A 20,912-nucleotide genomic window follows, 5' to 3' on the forward strand; every position below is an offset into this window, starting at 1 on the left:
ATAAAATGCTTTAGTGAATCCGGCCCCAGTACTGTATTCTCCTGTGGATATTTAAAACTGTTTATGATATATCCACCCACGGATATTTAAAACTGTGTATGATAACCCCTAAAAGACGGGCATCGTAATGTTTTGACATACAGTCAGGACGGGCATAATCGGCGGGTGTGATATGGTGGGGGTTTTGTGGAAGGTGTGGGAGTTGTGGGGTGGTGTGGGGATGGGGACTGGGTGCTTAGGGTGTGGGGGGTGGGTTGGGGGGTCGTGGGTGGGGATGGTAAGTGGGGGGTCGGGAGGATGATGAAGGGGGGGAAAAGGGTGGGGATGGTGGTGGGGGTTGGTGGGGTGGTGTTGTTTGGGGGATGTTGGAGGTTTGGGGGTGGGGGTTGGGTGATTGGGGTGTGGAGTGGAGGAGGGTAGGGGGTTGGGGGTGGTGGGGGTAGGGGAGGGTAGTAAGGGGTGGGAGATATGGGATGGTGGTGGAAGGAGGGGGGGTGGTGAGGGGATCATGGGGGGAGTGGGGGTGGTGGGGAAGCTGTTAGGGGATTGGGGATTGTGAGGGGCATGGGAGATGGGTGTGGGGGTGGTGAGGGTAGGGGTGGTGAGAGGGTTGGGGTTAGTGGTGGTAGGGAGCTATGGAGGGTATTGGGGGACGGTGGGGGGATTTGGGGGGTGGTGGAGGTTTGGGGGTTGGGTGGTGGGGATGGTGGAGAGAGGGCAAGGGGTCAGGGTGGGTGGGTTAGGGTGGGGGTGGGTTGCGGGTGGTGTGTGAGTAAGGTGGTAGGGTGGGGGTGGGTTGTGGGTGGTGCGTGAATGTGGTGGTAAGGGATGGGGTGGGTGGGGTGGGTTTGGGGGGGAGGGGGGCCTGACCGCATATGAGGACATCCGTCTTTTTGGCCTTAGTACCTTCGGACAGCGTATGTGGACACCCATCATTTAGGGGTTAAAAATGCGGATGTTAAGGGATGACTGTAAATACAGTAAAACCTCGATATAACAGACTTCAGTAGTCCGGAATTCGCTTTTATCGGACCCTTGGAACTACTGGACTAAATTCCTATATATCGGAAAAAGTCCGATAAAGCCAGAAGCAGTCTGGACCGCCTGACCACTTCAGCTGTGTTCACCACAATCAGGTAAATAAAAGACATGTTTGTCAGTGTACAGTACAGTATTATTTTACCATTTGATTAATGTAGTGAAGTTATAACACAGTACAGTACTGCAGTGGTAGCCAAAACAGTTTAAAACCTTTCATGCAATCTGGACTAATGTCTGATATTTCGGAAAAAGTCCGGATTAGCAGGGGTAAGTCTGGATGTTGCTTTTATCGGAATTTCGCATTTTTTGGAATAGTTTGGTCCCCAATTAGTCCATTATAGTGAGGTCTTACTGTAATTCTATGCTTCTTCTGTAAAATGTAACCATCAAGCTTAACATATGTAACACAGTAATTAAATGTGGTGGCATCCAGCAAGAGACGTACTGTGGCTGAGACGGGGGTGTAGGGGAGGTGTGGTTTAGAAGGCAGAAGTGATCTTGCGGCTGGCAGCGGGGTTTACACTGTTACCAAACTTGTGACTCTACTTAGTACTTTTATTTTTTATTTTTTTATTATTATTATTTTTTTTTAATGCAAGGAAGAAGGAACCAAATGCCAGGAGCTTGCAAACTGTTCCTTCCACGAAAATCACAAAAACAGTACGAAAGAGAGCCAGATTCAAGATCCACTCATTTCAAGATGCCTGGACACACTGCACTTGAAAGACTGGAGATCATAGGAAATTGGAAACATAGACAGGGAGACAGTTCCAGAGTTGACCTGTTGCATAAATGAAGGACTGGGAGTAATAGTTAACTCTTGCATAAGAGAGTTGGACAGAAAAGAGATGAGAGTTTGTTGCTAGATGGGTGCTACGCGCCTGTTGTAGAGGTGAAGGGATGCAAGCAGACAGTTCAGAGGAGCAGTGACCGTTGAAGCTGCGATAGAAAAGAGATAGAGGCAACAGTGCAGCGAAGAGACAGGGGTTGATGGGAGCCAGTAAGAGGAGGAGAGTTGATGAGACCAAAAGCCTTTGACTCCACCCTATTGAGAAGAGCTGTATGTGGGGAGCCTCCCCACACATGAGAGTTGTTCTCTACATAGAGGAGAAGAAAACCCGTGTATAAAGTCAACAACTGTGCAGGGGTAAAGAAGGTACGGAGTAGGCTTAGCATACCCAATCTCTTGGAAGCAGATTTTACAAGAGGTATAATATGATCTTTCCAAGATAAGTCTCAAGAGATGAAACCCCAAGTATGTTTAAGGATGATGCAGGATTAAGCTGGATATTATTAAACAATGGGTACTCCTATGGAGGATTTTGTCGGATTGATAGGTGTAAGAACTGAGTATTTGATGCATTAAAAACAACAAGATTATTTTTACCCCAGTCAGAGATCCGAGTGAAGTCAGACACTAGGTGCACCATAGCCCCATCCCTTGTTTGTGGAAGTAACTGCTGAGATGGACGTTGCAAAAACCGAATGGAAAGTTGAAGGGTGGAATCATCGGCATATGAGTGGATAGGGTTAGATGTACAGCATAGAAGGTCATTGATGAATAAAAGGAAGAGAGTTGGTGATAGGACAGAGACCTGAGGAACAACACCACTGTTGATAGATCTAGGAGAAGAACGATGGCTGTCTACAACAGCAGTTATAGAATGACCAGAAAGGAAGTTATAGATGAAGGCACAGATAGAAGGATAGAAACTGCAAGAGGACAACTTGGAAATTAAAGATTTATACCAGAGTTGAATGAAAGCCTTTGAGATGTAGTGCAATGGCAAAGCTTTCGCCAAAGTCTCGAAAGGAGGATGACTAGGAGTCTGAAAGGTAGTTGAGAAGATAGCGTCCTTGACAGAACCCATAATGATGATCAGAAAGAAGGTTATGATATGAATGATACTTTAAAATTTTTCTGTTAATAATAGACTCGAAAACTTTTGAGACACAGGATATTAAAGCAATTGGGCGAGAGAGAGTTGGGAATGGTCACCCTTCTTTGGGACTGGTTGAATGAGAGCAAACTTCCAGGAAGAAGGAAAGGCACAAGTTGATAGACAAAGGCAAAAGAGTTTACCAAGGCAGGGCGTAAGCACAGAAGCACAGTTCTTGATGACAACAGGAGGGACCCCATCAGGCCCATATGCCTTGTTAGTATTGAGACCAGTGATGGCAGAAAATACATAAGCTGAAGAAATTTTAATATCGACCATGAGGTAGTCAGGGGGGGGAAGTGATGGAGGAACAGCACCAGAATCGTCTAAGTTGGAACTAGAGGAGAAGGTCTGAGCAAAGAGATCTGCTTTATCAGTAGAAGAAATAGCTACAGAGCCATCAGGGTAGAAAAGAATAGGGAAGGATGATGAGGTAAAGTTGTTAGAAAGGTTCTTGGCAAGGTGTTAGAAGGAGCAGGAAGAATTTGAGTTGGAGAGTAGAGATCATTTAGTATGAATGAAATTATTTTTAGCAGAGTGAAGAACAGACTTAGCACTATTCCGGGCAGAAACAAAATGATGTGATTCAGGGGTGGGTTGGCTCTGGTACCTTTTATAGGCCCATTCTTTGTCGTGGACAGCATTGGAACAAGCGTGATTAAACCAAGGCTTTCGTGCATTAGTTAAAGGACTTGAGAAGGAAACGTATGCTTCCATGCCCAAGAGAATAACATCTGTAATGCGCAATGCACGCTCAGATGGCTCCCGGGCATGGAAGCAATAATCTTTCCAGGGAAAATCAAAGAAGTACTGCCTGAGGGCCTCCCAATCAACAGCTCCAAAGTGCTACAACCGACATTTTTTGGGGAGGGTCCACAGGCCGTACCAGAGCGATAGGACAGGTTAAGGTAATCAGGTTCTGATCGGAGTAGCCCAGTGGAGAGGAGAGATTAACAGTGTAAGCCGAAGGAGTAGTTGTAAGGAAGAAGTCAAGTATTTTGGAGCTCTCTTCAAGGCAGTCAGGGATACGGGTAGGGTGCCGTACAAGCTGCACTAGGTCATTAAGGATAGAAAAGATGTAGGCTTGTTCACCAGGTGGGTCAGTGAAAGGAGAGGAGAGCCAAAGGTGGTGGTGAGTGTTGCAATCTCCTAGAGTGGAGATTTCAGAGAATGGAGAAATGGATAACATGTGCTCCATCACAGAAGTAAGATAGTCGAAGAATTTTTCATGGTAGAATTAGAGGATAAGTAAACAGCACAGATATATTTAGTTAGAGAATGACAGTGAAGCCTAAGCCAGAGAGTAGATAATTCAGAAGAATTGAGTTCAGGAACACGAGAGCAAGATAAGTTATCTGGACTTAACGAACCTATTCGACCAACTGTACAATCACTTCAAAAATTGATAAATGTCAGTTGAGAGTGATCCACTTCCTGGAAGGCCATTTTCAGGAGTGCTGAAAATGTGAAGAAAGTCTGCAGTTTGGTCATGGGAATTGTCAGAAATTGCTAATGAAACTGGAATGAGCAGTGAATCAGCACATGAAATTTTAGTGGATGATTTGGAGTTTGTTTCAAAACTCATTTCATGCGAACAATAAGCTCTGTGATTGAACACTGCTCAAATCATGTTGGAGTGTGCAAATTGCAATCCAGACTTTCTGAAGACTGTTATCACTGGAGGTGAGACTTGGACGTAGGGGTACGACCCAGAATCTAAAGCACATTCATCCCAGTGGAAGCATGCAGGTTTGCCTTGGCCAAAAACAAAAAGCACGACATGTTCACAGCAAGATGAAATGCATTTGGACATTTTTTTTTACTTCTGTGGTGTTGTGCATCTTGAATATACACCAGAAGGCCAGACAGTCAACAAACAGTACGGTACTACTACGACATTATCGTCATCATCATGACACAGTTCGGTGGAAAAGACCAGATCTTTGGTAAGCAGTAAATTAGAAGCTGCACCATGGCAACGCCATTGCCCATTCTTCTCAACTGATTCAGGAATTTTTGACTAAGCGCAACATACTGCAGGTACAGCAGGCTCCCTACTCACCAGACATACCTCTATGTGACTCTTGGTTATTCCCCAAGCTCAAAACTCCGCTGAAGGGTTCCCGATTTGAGATGAGAGAAGAGATCATAACAAATGGAATGAAGCACCTGCAGGGGATACCAAAAACCGACTTTGACAATGTTTCAGGGAGTGGAATGAATGCTGGGCTACATGTATCAAGCCAGAAGGGTCCTACATTTAGGGGGATTTGTGTCCTAGCTCAACAGGTTAGCAATTTATTTTTTTAGAGTCTAAGGTTGGGTACTTTCTGAACAGACCTCATACATAGAACAATCCAATTCCATCTTGTGCGGTGTGTGTGATAAATGGTTGCATAAGAGATGTAGTGATATCAGAGGTAGACTGCGAGATAATGCTGATTTTATGTGTACTGCGTGCTGGGGTGAGCAGGTGGAGATTGTCAGAAGTGAAAGAATTGAACTTGGTGGTGAATCTTTTGAGTGTGTGGAAGAGTTTTGTTATTTGGGAGACATGTTGTGTGCTGGAGGTGGGGCTGGAGCTAGCTCTGTGGCTAGGGTGAGAAGTGGTTGGAAGAAGTTCAGGGAGCTCTTGCCTCTCCTGACATTGAGAGGATTCTCCCTACGTACTAAGGGGTCTTTGCATTCAGCATGTGTTAGAAGTGTATTGCTGTATGGTAGTGAGACCTGGGCAGTGAAGGAGGAGGATATTCGCCGGCTCAGACATACAGAAATGACAATGATTAGGTGGATGTGTAGTGCATCCCTGCGTCCAAGGTCTGGGGGGGCTGGGTTCACGATGGAAGAGTTGAGAGGTAGGATGGGACTGGAGTGTACTGGTGTTGTGATGAGGAGAGGTAGATTGAGATGGTTTGGACATGTGGAGACGATGGGGGATGATAATTGGGTGAGGAAGGTGAGAAGTGTTAATATTGGGGGTGGGGTTACGAGGGGTAGACCGAGAATGACATGGGACGAGGTCATTAAGTGTGACCTCATGGTTAAGGGACTGAACAGGGAGGCTGCAATGGATCGTGCAGCATGGAGAGCTGCCAGTAGGTGACCGAGACCGACGCATGCAAGCATATTGGAGCCTTTAAAAAAGAAACGAGCAAAACGATATATATATATATATATATATATATATATATATATATACACACTCAGCCCCCTGCTATCATGCCTAATTGGTCACAGGAAACGCGCGTGATAGCTGAATACGTGATAGCTGAACTGAACAATCAATGGGAAAATTTCTAATTGGTTTTTCGGTGGCCCATTTTTCTAACTTTTAACCACTTTATGTCTACGATTTCCTGCCAATCTCTCCTCTGACATGAAATAAAGCATTATTATATTAATAATAACAGGATAATGAATAAATAAACAACATAAAAGGCCATCAAACTCTTATAAGGATTACGGCTTGGGTGGTTTGATGGGTTCCGAGGCTTGGGAGTGGCTTAGTTGCCGCCAGATCTCTTTGGCTGTCTCCATGTCTTTAGTGTCCACAGCTAAAGGGGGTATCACATGGTACCATATATCAGGAATGGCTGAGGAACATTTAAGTGGAACAAAACTTGGACGCTATCACACACGTTCCTCACACTGTCGTCAGAGTCCTGTCTCAGTTGTAAACACGTGATTACTTTATCGACATCACAGTTTTTTCGGCATAAGAAATATTAACTCTTTATATGGGTTTCAAAACGATTGATATTTATTCTAAAATACAATATTAATAAGTATTCAGTGTTTGGCTAAATTTCAATGCTGTAGTACAATATATTCTTTCGAGCCGAATGGGTTTGGGTCACTGTTTTGCCCGTCGTGTCCTCGGCAGGAATCTGTTCAGATGCATTCCAAATGCCCGTGCTATAATCGGGAATTTTACCACGTTACCGTTCCAATTACCTATCGTATCTTTGCACAGACTTTCTCCTCCAATGCCACCTTAGACGATTCCGGTGCTGTTCCTCCATCACTTCCCCCCCTCTGACTTCCTCATGGCTGATATTAAAATTTCTTCAGCTGATGTATTTTCTGCCATCACTGGTCTCAGTACTAACAAGGCATATGGGCCTGATGGGGTCCCTCCTGTTGTTCTCAAGAACTGTGCTTCTGTGCTTACACCCTGCCTTGGCAAACTCTTTCGTCTTTGTCTGTCAACTTGTACCTTTCCTTCTTGCAGGAAGTTTGCTCTCATTCAGCCAGTCTCAAAGAAGGGTGACCACTCCCAACCCTCCAACTATCGTCCAATTGCTTTAATGTCCTGTATTTCAAAAGTTTTCGAGTCAATTCTCAATAGAAAAATTTTAAGGCATCTTTCCTATCACAACCTTCTTTCCAATCGTCAGTACGGGTTCGGTCAGGGACACTCCACTGGCAATCTTCTCACCTACCTTTCAGACTCCTGGTCATCCTCCTTTCGGGACTTTGGCAAAAGCTTTGCCATTGCACTTGACATCTCAAAGGCTTTCAGTCGAGTCTGGCATAAATCTTTAATTTCCAAACTGCCCTGCTACGGTTTCTATCCTTCTATCAGTGCCTTCATCGCTAGCTTCCTTTCTGTTCGTTCTGTAGCCACTGTTGTAGACAGCCATCGTTCTTCTCCTAGATCTATCAACAGTGGTGTTCCTCAGGGCTCTGTCCTATCACCAACTCTCTTCCTTTTATTCATCAATGATCTTCTAAGCTGTACATCTAACCCTATCCACTCATACGCTGATGACTCCACCCTTCACCTTTCCATTCGGTTCCCGCAACGCCCATCTCAACAGTTACATCAACAAACAAGGGATGAGGCTATGGCACACCTAATGTCTGACTTGGCTCGTATCTCTGACTGGGGTAAAAATGATATGGTTGTTTTTAATGCATCTAAGACTCAATTCTTACACCTATCAACCCGACAAAATCTCCCACAGGTATACCCACTAATGTTTAATAATATTCAGCTTAATCCTCCATCATCCTTGAACATGCTTGGGGTTTCATTTACTCGAGACTTATCTTGGAAAGATCATATTATATATCTTGTAAAATCTGCTTCCAAGAGATTGGGTGTGCTAAGCCGACTCCGCTCTTTCTTTACTCCTGCACAATTGTTGACTCTATACAGGGGTTTTATCCACTCCTGTGTGGAGTACAACTCTCATGTGTGAGGAGGCTCCCCACATACAGCTCTTGTCAATAGGATGGAGTCAAAGGCTTTTCGTCTCATTAACTCTCCTCCTCTTACTGACTCCCTTCAACCTCTGTCTCTTCGCTGCACTGTTGCATCTTTATCTCTTTTCTATCGCTACTTTAATGGTCACTGCTCCTCTGAACTGTCTGCTTGCATTCCTCCACCTCTGCAACGGGCGCGTAGCACCCGTCTGGCAGCAAACTCTCATCCCTTTTCTGTCCAACTCTCTAATGCAAAAGTTAACCGTTACTCCCAGTCTTTCATTTATGCAACAGGTCCAGAACCGTTACTCCCAGTCCTTCATTTATGCAACAGGTCAACTCTGGAACTGTCTCCCTCTGTCTGTATTTCCTGCTGCCTATGATCTCCAGTCTTTCAAATGCAGTGTGTCCAGGCATCTCATAATGATCGGATCTTGAATTTGGCTCTCTATTGTATTTTGTTTTTCTCTTGGAGGGAACTGTTACTGCGGGCTCATGGCCTTTGGTTCCTTCTTCCTCGCATTAAAAAAAAAAAAAAAAAAAAAACTAGTATGAAGTGCTGTGTGAAGAAGTTTCACTTAGACTGTCTTCAAATTCGACGCGTGATAGCGGTCTTGGGGTGCGTGATAGCATGTATGGTTGTGATTTGATGTGTGCATGATAGCAGATAAGCGTGATAGCTGAATGCGTGATAGCAGGGGGTTTACTGTATATATATATATATGAGGCGTCTAGAACCAAAGGGGCATCGGCGCCAAAAGGTACTTTTGAGTTATGACGCTTTAAAGTTGTGTTTATGGCAACGTCATAACCAAAAGGCAATAAACAAACCTTTTATACATCAAAATTATCATCAGCGCCTATGCTCTACATGTAAAGCCAAAAAAACAAAACAATAATAACTGTAACCACAAAATAGGCAGTAAACCAAACCCCCAATTTATAAATGGGCATAATAACATATTGTAGGGATTTAAAAACATAGCAGAAAAAACATCAACGAATGTATTAATGTACAAGTTCACTTAATATTAATAAACAAGTTCACTTAATATTAATAAACGAATAATTATTACTGTAATTTCACGTTTTTGACAACTAAAACTGAAATCAATGCAGTTATTATTTTTCCTCTACCATATTATATTGAAATAATAACACTAAAAAAAAAAAGTAGTGTAGTGCTTAAGTAAATTGAGAAGGGGTAGTGGGGGGTTAAATGGTGAGGTCGTCATCTAGGAGATCAACATCCAACTCTGCCTCCTCGGTGCCACGCCCCCTCCCGCTGTCTCCCCTCACCACTCTCTTTTCCTCTTCCTTTCTACCTTTTTCCACTTCTCCACACACTTCTGATGCTTACGAGAGGTTATAGGCACCACCTCCTCACTGTAACTATGTGATGAACTCATTTTGTCACCCCCCCTTCAACCCCAATAACAACAGCTCATCTTGTCACCAATAATCCATGATAAATGGGGTAAAAATCCAATACATAATAATTATACACCTCAGTGAACACGGGAGGGAAGCCTCATTGGCACACCGGGCTGGCCACACGCTTGCTGATTGGCTGCTCTGGGGGAGTGGCAGAGAGTGACAATGCTGATTGGTTTGGGCTGTGTGGCTTAGATGCCTGCCTGCTCTGATTTGTTCACCCGGCAGCATGGACAAACCCACGTGACTTTGAGCCCCTCTACCACTGTCCAGAAGGTCGAATCTTGTATGGCAACCAGTGCTGTCACTGAGAAGAGGGTTAAGCCTGTTGTCTCCCCTACCTAACTTAAAACCAATATATTGGTGGGGATGCCCCTTTGGCCCTAGATGCGCAGTAGTCCTCCTACACTTCCACATGTCACCACTTCGGCACTAACACCCACCATCCATATTGAATACATGCTATGGCTGTCTCATACAGGACTGGTGTACTGGTAATATATATATTTATAAAACACATTTAACCCAGGGGCTTACTAAATCACCATTTACTGTACACTGTACTGGTAATTTATGTATTGAAGCCAAGGGATATACAGCATGGTCTGTAAATGGCACTTAACAAGAAGGTCACCTGGTGTTCTCCTTATGTGTTGTTGTGGAAAATGAGGAAGGCTCAGTTTGTTTGTATGGTAGTGGATAATGGATGTGGGAGTATGGAAATGAAGAACTGATGCAGGACAGACAATGATGATGTTGACTGAGTCATCAGCACAGCACACAGGAAATCACCTGCCTGAATGGAAGAGGAATGTTATAGGGACCACCCTGTTGATGAGGAGCCTATGCACTTCGAACTGTGGGTGGAGCAACTGCTGTGTCCATGTGGAAGCCAAACCTTCCTTTTTCTGCGTGCACCTAGCCGTGGGGAAGGACCTTGGTCTGACCCTGGGAAGGCGTTGTCTACTGCAAGAGGATGCGGAATCCCTATGCTGTGTTTATATGTACAGTATTGTACTGTAGTTGGGGAATAGTCCCACAGAAGCAGATGCATACCTGTGGTCAATGATTCTGCTTGGCCAGTCAGATTAGGGGTTAAGAAAAAATAACTACATAACAGTTCATCATATACATATCTGAGTACCAATTAAGTGTAGACAGAAAAACTAACAAACCTTTTTTACATAAAACATTATATTTACATTTCACATGCACATCAAGATGTACAAGTTGCTGCTCTTTGTAACCTAACATTTTGGTGCCCTTTCCTCTAGACCAAGGAGACGATGACGCTGGTAATCAAAGAGGGTGAAATTGTGTGGCCAGGCAACACCACTATCAAGCCTCAGGGCTACATGATCCCCACCCGTCTCAAGGTATGTCACTTCACTTTTTGCCATGTAGTACTAAACAGTGAATTACTATACTGTCTTTACTCAAACTTGGCCCAGCTTTTCATCCTGTTGCAGCATATTTCATGCTTCCAAAGGATAGAAAATGGTCAGTACTACTGCCTTACTTGTTTTCCATAGCACTTCTTCATGATTAGCATCAAATTCTGGTGTAAATCTGTTGTTACAGCTCAGCATTGAGGTTTGGAGAGATTGCAGTTTTAGGCCAAAGTAAAGTAAAAACAGTATAATATGTTACAAGTTTACTCATTCCACACCATGCCTACCTGAAAGCTCTGTAGTAAGAAATGGTTACCCCAATTTCAGGCTCTACTCAGAAACACTTGACATTCAGAGGCAAGACTCTAATGTATGTAGGTAGGTTTTAGAATGAAGTCCACTCTTTGCAAGCTTTATGGAATATAGTAACTTGTTAGCTACTACTGATTTTGAGGCATCCTGTGACCTTGTGGTTATATGATCCACCCAGAAGGGAAAAGGCACTTATGACCCATCATCAGCTATAGGTGCTAGTCTGCATGCAGCTTCCCTTGGTGTTACTTAAGGGCCGTTCGTGGTGGACGTGGCTTTTTACCATCATGCCCATTGTTCATCAGATGTTTGTATTCATCTAAATGATTGTAGGCCTTCAGGTAGATATGAGGAAGCTTGAAGTTGGAAGAGGACAAAACTTGTGGGAGGGCAGTGTGAGGGTGCTACAGTCCTAGGGCTCACAACGAAGGGTTTGTACCATATTCTGAAGCCTGCCAGTTTACTGGTCATGTCAGAATGTAGCACCTTGGTGGTTACAATTACCACATGCAGCAGGATGACGATCACACAGACTTATGAATTGTAAAACTGTCTGTCTGTCTGCCTGTATCTAGATGCCTTAATCCCATAAAAGGTGGCCACAGAAGAAATGTAAATATGCTTGAGCTATTAATTTGTTTTTAAGGAGCTGGGATTATGACCCTTTCTTGTATGGAGGAGTTATATTTAAATATGACCCTTTCTTGTATGGAGGAGTTATATATGACCCTTTCTTGTATGGAGGTGTTATATTTAAATATGACCCATTCATGTATGGAAGTGTTATATTTAAATATGACCTTTTCTTGTAAGGAGGTGTCATACATACAGTCTGGTCTCACTATATGACTGTTTGCTATGTGATAAACTGTTAGAACAATAAATCAAAAGTTATACAGTGCACCCTCACACAGTGTGAGTTTATGGGTGGCAGAAACCCTCACATTCTACAATTTCGCATTGTGTGAACCAAAGAACCTAAGGGAAAAATGGTATATGGTGGACAGCCCACCCGGGGCTTGGTCTTTGTGTCCCCTTCCAGCCTACTCTGCCCTGCTAATACTTTGTCTAATAGTACTTGTAGTTGGACTAACAAATAACAAATAGAACACCATGTACCTTTATTTAAGTGACATCTGGGCTTGTTAAGAAGGGAGCGGGGTGGATATCCGAGTCTCAGGGCATCTACTCTCGCCCCATGGGATGGGGTGTCCCGTTGTCACTCTCACTGGTACTGCTGAGGACTCTTGGAGATGCCATAAAGCCTTCAAGATTGACAGCTGAGACCGTGATGAACAGGCGGGTACTGCTGTGATGTTAAAACGGACCACAGAATGCGGGGAACATGTGTTCTTGCGGCAATATGGAGAAGAAGTGTCTGTTTACCCAGGAAAGTTGGTAGATGGCATGCAGATAGCTAGCCAGCCGCCCACCATTTTGAATCTGGCTCATTGCCAGTCACCAGCCTTTGTGTGACTGACTCTTATTGTCCAGCCTGACACTTGTAGTAATGGCGGGAAGTCCATTTTTGCCTTGGAATCATACAGCTGATTCGCATGTTGGGAAGTACGAATGGCAGATTTCACATTCGATAAAAATAAACATTTTCTGGGTTGACCTCGCATTGTAGGTGATTTGCACTGTGTGAGTTCTCATTGTGTGGGGGTCCACTGTACCCTTATTCACAGTAACGTAAAAAAATTGGTTATGATTTTACTAGAACAGTATTTTCAATGGCCACCTCCTAGAATTCCATGTGGATGCAGTGACACATGCAAGCTGACAGTTAGCTGTCAGAACCAAGATGGCTGCCCAGTGTTTACATTTGCTGTGATTATCTGCCTTTCATTCCATTTTGTGCATGAAAGGCCATTGAAACACCATTGCTATTGCCAGATAACAGTGCAAGGGCATAAGACAGTGCAGTTGCCAGTATTAAGTGAATTAACTTTTTTGTGTGAAATCATCATCATCATCATCATCATCATCATCAGCCGTTTGAGTATCCACTGCAGGACCGGCCTATCCCGACCGAAGTCGGGACGATACGGCCAATGTATCTCTACCAAGTGGCTTAGGCTGTCAGGTAGAGATTGTATGTAGCGTGAGAAGTGCTTGTAAGTGTAATTGTAATGGGAGTGGCTTTGGATGCATGTGTAGTCTGTGAACCAAGTGTAATCGGCCCACTCAAGCCGACTGGGTGCAAGCATACTACAGTAAGCGACACTGGTTCAACCACAGCACCCCTTATGGCCGGGTGAACACTCCCAAAGTTTATTACCCTGGCGGGGCGCGAACCCTGGTCCACCCGTGTACGAAACGCACACTCTACCACTGTACCACAGAGGCTCCTTGTGTGAAAATACTGTACTGAAATTTGTAACTTGGAGATGGCATCTGGCAAGCATGCTACCTCTAGTGGAAGGCGTGGTGCTGCTGAGGGGTAGGTAAGCCTAAAAATGCAATTTTTTTATAGATTTTAGGTTTCCAGTCAAGGTCACCCTCTCTGATCCCATTGAACCTATGTTATACTGACTCTGCCATGTAATAAATTGTTATGCGATAGGTTTTCACTTGATGCAACCCCGTCGTACAACGAGATCAGACTGTTTTGTTTTGTTTTTCTTTATTTTATAAAGGCTCCAGCATGTGTGCATGTTTTGGCCTTGGTCACCTAATGGTGGCGTTCCATTCTGTTCGATTTCTGGTACAGTAGCTTCCCTGTTCAGTCCCTGATCCCTGAGGCCACACTCAGCAACCTTGTTCCGGGTCTTTTTGAATCTGCCTCTCTTAACCCTACTCTTAATATCAACACTTCTCACTTTTTACACCCAGTTATCATCCCCTATCCTTTCCACATGCCCAAACCATCTCAATCCACCTCTCCTCATCACAACACCAATACACTCCAGTCCCATCCTACTCCTCAACTCTTCCATTGTAAACCTAGCCCCCCCCAGGCCTTGCACTCAGGGATGCACTGCATGTCCACCTAATCATTGTCATTTCTGTACGATTGTGCTGATGAATATCCTCTTCCTTTACTGCCCAAGTCTCACTACCATACAGCATTACACTCCTAACACATGCCACATACAAAGTTCCTTAGTGCGGAGGGGGAGCCTTCTCAATGTCAGGAGAGGCAACAGCTCCCTGAATTTCTTCCAACCACTCCTCTTTCTAGCCACAGAGCTAGCTCCAGCCCCACCTCCAGCACATAATATGTCTTCCAAATAAAAAAACTCATCCATACACTCAAGAGACTCACCAGCAAGTTCAATCCTTTCACACCTTACAATCTCCACCTGCTCTCCCCGTTGCACAGCTCACATGAACTCAGTATTATCTTGCAATCTCCCTCAAATACCAGAACATCTCTTATGCACCCACTTATCACAGACATTGCACAAGATGGAATTACTTCCCATGCCCTTGTGGCAAATCGCCCATGGCCACTCTCCCTCTTCTTTGACAGTACTGCCACCAACCCTAGATAACATCACTTATTTTATCAGCATTTACTCCTAAGCCCTTGTGCCCCATACCATCTCTCAACTTCCTAAATCTTTCCTGCACCTCCCTTTCACTCTCCGTAATCAACACTGAATCATCAGCATACAACATCTCCCATGGGAGTCCATTTCTGAAGTCACCTGAGAGGGCTTCAAGTACCATGATAAACAACAAGGGGCTCCAAACTGACCCCTGATGCATACCAACATTCATGGAAAACACATCACTCAAATCTCCATTCATCCCGACCTGAGTGCGAGCACCAACATACATAGCCATAACCACCCTAACCTGCCACTCCTCTATCCCAAGCTTTCTCATTGCCCACTTCACCACCTCTCTAGGGACTCTGTCAAATGCCTTCTCCAAACCAAGAAAAATAAAGTACATTTCCCTTTTCTTTCCTATAAATTTTTCCTGAAGCTGTCAAACAATGAATAGGGCATCAGAGGTCCCATTGCCTGGCATAAAGCCAAACTGCATCTCATCTTTATTCATCCTTTCTCTAATCATTCCTTCTAGAGCATTCTCTGTTACCTTCATTATCTGGTCTAGTAGCTTTATGCCTCTATAATTTCCTCTTTCCAGGGCATCACCTTTACCCTTGTATATATATATATATATATATATATATATACAGTAGGCTTGCTCAGTGCGCGTCATCACAGTGCGCGAATCGCATTGTGCGCGAGTGACCAAAAATCATAACGAAAAACCTTGAATGCGCGAGTTTACCCCACAAAACACGAGGTAGAGGAAAGAAGTGGCTTAAATACGCCATTTTCCATCAGTATGCGACCCCCCACACACACAACGCTCCAATAGTGACTTAGAGGCTCATGGGGAAGGTGCTGAAGAGGAGTCTACAATAAGATACTGCCAATAACAGCTTCAATAATAACGTTTTCGGCAATAACAGTAAGTTAGAATAGATACCCAGTTTCTATAATAATGATATTTATTCCATGAATACCAAGTTGTTATACTGCCAATACGTCCATAACAAGATGAGGAATGAAACAAATAAGCAAGAAGAGATGAAGGAATCACCGAAAATGTGAGCAGTAGCAAGGAGGAGAGGGAGGATCCTTCCCTCACCACCTCCCCTGACTCGCCCACCGCCGTCCTCCACGGCCCCACCTGACTCACCAGCCGCCTCCCTCTCCACCTTCACAGCCCCACCTGACTCACCTGCTTCACCTGGCATACCTGCAACCCCCACCATAATGACTGTTGCTGCATTCTGGAAGAAATGTAACATTCAACAGGCCGTAAATTTCTTCATCAAAGCCTGGAATAATACAACATTGGCAACCGTTAAACAAGCATGGTGTGGCCGGGGTGGTGGCTGGGGCACTGTAAGTGCATTGCCGCGCCTCAGAACTCTTGTTGTTTAAATCCATCAGGCTTGTTGTCTACTGTTGTTAAGGTGACTGCCCATATTTTTGTTATCGTGGCTATATCTGTAGTAGAATGTCTGAAAAATTTGACCTTTATTATGTCTCTAAGGGCCAAAAAATGTCCAGGTATGAGGGGGTACAGCCCATATGTAATTATTCTCATAAGATTATGTATTCCCAGTACGCGAATTCCCAGTGCGCGAGGTCGTGGACCACCCAATCTCTCACGCACTGTGCGAGCCTACTGTGTATATATATATATATATATATATATATATATATACACACACACACACACACACATATATATATATATATATATATATATATATATATATATATAAATGTATATATATATATATATATATACACACACACACATATATATATATATATATATATATATATATATATACACAGTAAGTCCTATTATTCGGCATCTATGGGACCGGGATGATGCCGAGAAATTGGATTTGCCAAATAATCAAAAAACCTACCCACTCATTACCTTAAATATGTTGGTGAACACTGTCATCACCACTTATGGCATTACAACTGTGTTTGGAGAAAGTACTGTATACTGTACAATACTGCAATCAATATGGTACTATACCTGAATCTGAAATCTATATATAAATTAGTGAAAATATACAAGTATAATGACACAGTAGGCCTACAAGTCAGATAACACTTCCTGGATGGGCGAAATGATACGGAATATTACCTACGAGCTCAGTACATCACGTATTGAACTCATCACTACTTATTACAAATATGTTTGGAGGGAGTACTGTATACAGTACTTTTTCCAAACACAAAATAAAATAGTCGGAAAATTACATAAAATAAAGTGAAGGAATATGAATTGGTAAGGTCTTTCTGATGAAAGTTAAACGTACATTTAGCACTCATTCTTTTGTTCGTTTTTTTGTGTATATGTGAAAGGGAGAGTGTTGATGCAAACAGTAATGTATTCCATTAATCCCTTAATAACCTCCGGCATTGAACAACCCTTTACAGTACCAATGTCAGTGATGTCAAGTTAGTGAGCTATGAAAAAACTGTGAATAATTATGGGAAGGGAACGAAGGTCACTGGTATGTTTACACGACTCTACGCTACGATTCCAAGCAGTCAGGGAGCCGGTTAATCTCAAATGTTTTCGCCCATTTGGTAAATGCACCGTAACTTTCTAATTTCTCCCATGAATCATAGTGAATCATGGCATGGGTTTAGAAAGCTAAATAACACATTGCGCCAGACGATTATCTTCACATCTTTAAGAAAATGGAAGAAATTTAATCCATATCTGAGTATGTAGAGTAAGTGTCTTCCATTATTCTGAAATCAATTTATTTTCCTTAAAAATGCGAAGATAATCATCTGGCTCACCTAGCAGTGTGTTATTTACCTTCCTAAACCCATGCTATGATATCGCTGTGAGTCACGGAAAAATTGATAGAGTTATGATATATTTACTAAATGGGCGAAAACATCTGAGATTAACCGACCGCCTGACTGCTTGGAATCGTAGCGTAGAGTCGTGTTAACATATCAGTGACCTTCGTTCCCTCCCCATAATTGTTCAGTTTTCTTTATAGCTCACACTAACTTGACATCATTGACACTGGTATTGCAAAGGGTTGTTCAAAGCCAGAGTTTATTAGGGGTTAATGGGATATATTACTGTTTGCATCAATACTCTCTCTTTCACATATAAACACAAAAATGAACAAAAGAATGAGTGCTAAATGTACGTTTAACTTTCATCAGAAAGACCTTAGCAATTCATATTCCTCCGGTTTATTTTACGTATTTTTACGACTTTAGGTTAGGTTAGGTTTGGTTAAATTATTAGGTACAGTTAAACTTGGTTAGGTTAGGTTTAGTTAAACAGGACAGTCCCTTCCACCATTATGCTGAGGAATCAAAATACAGTACACCCTCATTATCGACGGGGGTTAGGTACCTAAGATACCCGTCGATGCCTAAAACCAATGATACCGATTTTCGTCTGGTCAGGTACCCTTTGTTTATATATTTTAGTATCCCTTCAATCACTCGTATGTAATATGCAGTTTAGTTTTAGTGTTTCTTAGAAATAAATTAGTTAGGCAATTGAAAAACTGAATATCATAAAACTACTTATATTAAGTAAAGAATTATGGAAAAAATAGCATAATCTCTGATGTTGATGCATAGTGGTCGTACACTGGACCTCAACTTGTAATGGCTGCTGTATCATCACTTTTCTCTCCACTTACACCTCACTCCATCTAAAAATAAAAGGCGAAACCAGCAGTTGTAGCCATCCATACGTCTACATAACCGAGTGTTAAAAAAAAAAAACACGAAAGCAGCAGTGGTGGTCATTCATACGTTTTAATAACTGAGAGTGTGAGGCAAGTGTTACGTTAGATCAGCTGTTCGCACCGATCTTCACAACACACGCCGGTGCTGCTAGCTCATACCAGAGACACCACGCTCTCCTATTTACTTTCATTCTCAAGAGCTTCCTTTCATTCTTGATATTCCATTTCTCCCTGACCTAAATTTTCACGACTGTATGGCAGTTTATGCTATCAAAGATGAATCTTAGCCTAGCTTTCGCTAGGATCTTCTTTTAGGAAAATTCAACTCTCCTTATGCTCGTATATTTCATATTTAATAACTGCTTAACTTTTGCAAGAAATATCCTTTATTGACAAAAAATCCAACTCGTCTTTAACATTATAACAAATGATACAGGAGCATGGGTTTTATCATATGTCCTCCTGCATTACCACACAACAGCACAGACACACGATCTTTTGCTGCTTTAAAGCCTGGCGCACTTTTCTCCTCCTTCGAAATGTACGTTCTTTTAGGCATTTTCTTCCACCACAGGCCTGTTTCATCTGCATTAAACACTTCTTCAGGCCTGTACCCTTTCTCCCTTATAAGTTCAGCAAAGTCACGTGGGTACGATTCTCCTGCTATCTGATCTGCTGAAGCTGCTTCACCAGTCATCCTAATGTTATGTAGGCCATACCTTTTCTTAAAATTCTCGAACCAGCCCTTGCTGGCTGCAAATTTCTTTTGCCTAGAAGCACCAACATTACTAGGCCTATCACCATCGTCATTACTTTCATCACCATCATCACTATTTTCACCTGCCTCACTTTCATCACCATTATCTTCACCAACACCACTGCTTTCACCAGCAAACCGAGCATAGAGTTGTTTTGCTTTGTTTCTGATGAACTGGGAGTCTAGCGGCACGTGTCGACGGTTTAAGTACTCAATCCAAATATTCAGTGCCTTTTCCACCTTCACCAAGGCATCATCTCTCACATGCATCATTACTTTAGCCGATCCTGGTGTGCACGAAGCCAGAGCATCTTTAATGTCTTTTTCTCTCCGTTTTATGCCACGAACACTGGACTCATTCATGCCACACTCGCGACCAACCGATGCATAGCTCATTCCACTTCTAAGTTTTTGTAATATTTCGTTCTTTACTTCCAAGGTAAGTACTTTCCTTGCTCTCTTAGCTGCCTTATTTCCAGTTGGAGTGTTACAAGGGCGCTTCGGAGCCATGATGATCGCGAAAGCACGATAGATGTGGCCGAACACGATATGAGAACAACAGAAAAACGTGTACTGATGCTGTTGTTTGTTGGGTCGGCGGGAACATGCCACGAGCAGCCAGAGACACCTGGTGGGATGGCGCGCAAACTTGCTAGGAGGTGCCAATACAATTCTTTATTTTTTTATTTTTTTAATAATAATTTAACTCCCAGGAGAAAAAAAAAAACGTCAATAATCAAATCCGTCAATGAAAAAAACGTCAATAATGAGGGTGTACTGTACGGCTGTCACAGCCGTACAGCTAAAAACAATGGGGAAACTGATTTAACAAACAACATTTACTTATGGGTAATGCATTACAGTATCAGTGGTTCATGGGCTACGCAATTACTGGTAAACGTTATTTTCAGGAAGGCGTCAAGAATGAACGAATTTCAAGAATTAGGGAGGACGCTTGGAACGTAACCCTCGCTGATTTGGTGGGGGTGGTTACTGTACTGTATGATACTTTGTTATATTGTAATCAATTCAGTATTATACCTGAATTTGAAAAAAATATTGAAATTAGTGAACATACAGAAGTGTAATGAAACATTAGGCCTGCAAGTCACAGATAACACTTCCTGGACTGCCGAGATGATTCTGGACATCTGCCGAACAATCGGTGATTTTCGTAAATGGGACTATTTCTCAAAACTGCCGAAATGTCGGATCTACCGAATAATCAGCTGCCGAATAATAGGGCTTTTACTGTATATATATATATATATATATATATATATATATATATATATATATATATATTTATATATATATATATATATATATATATATATATATATATATATATATATATATATATATATATATATATATATATATATATATATATATATATATATATATTTATATATATTGATATATATATATATATATATACATATATATATATATATATATATATATATATATATATATATATATACATACATACATACATATATGTATATATAGTATATATATATATATATATATATATATATATATATATATATATATATATATATATATATATATATATATACATACATACATATATGTAT

General features: G+C 42.3%; 1 pseudogene; it reads left to right on the forward strand.

The window, feature by feature from the left end:
- The window catches only part of LOC145415045 (glutamate [NMDA] receptor subunit 1-like), a 349,695-nt pseudogene that overhangs the window by 56,460 nt on the left and 272,323 nt on the right, over positions 1–20,912 (forward strand).

The sequence above is a fragment of the Coenobita brevimanus genome, chromosome 101, assembly GCF_032717465.1.
Source record: "Coenobita brevimanus isolate Jiangsu-jjx chromosome 101, ASM3271746v2, whole genome shotgun sequence".
NCBI classification, from domain to species: Eukaryota; Metazoa; Arthropoda; class Malacostraca; order Decapoda; family Coenobitidae; genus Coenobita; species Coenobita brevimanus.